This window comes from Trypanosoma equiperdum (assembly GCF_001457755.1).
Source record: "Trypanosoma equiperdum strain OVI genome assembly, contig: ctg_455, whole genome shotgun sequence".
Classification (NCBI taxonomy): domain Eukaryota; phylum Euglenozoa; class Kinetoplastea; order Trypanosomatida; family Trypanosomatidae; genus Trypanosoma; species Trypanosoma equiperdum.
Window position 1 is genome coordinate 28,524 of NW_027124371.1, and position 310 is coordinate 28,833.

Sequence of the window (310 nt, forward strand, 5' to 3'; positions counted from 1 at the left end):
TAGGATTAAGATTCATCATCATCATCATCATCACACGCTAACAAATTCCAAACTCTCACCATCACTCTTGCTTTCCCCCCCCCCTTTCTTCCTCCCTTTACACCTTCATCACTCTTTCACTACTACAACTTCCATGTATGTTCATCCTATCTTTTTTTCCGGTACCCCCTTCTATTAAATGCCAATAAAGATACATATGCACCAACATGGCCACGCAAACATGCGCGTACACTTAACCATTACGAAAAGGAAAAGGAAGAAAATGGAGAAATATCTTGCTCACACAGACACACACACACAAAAAAAAAAA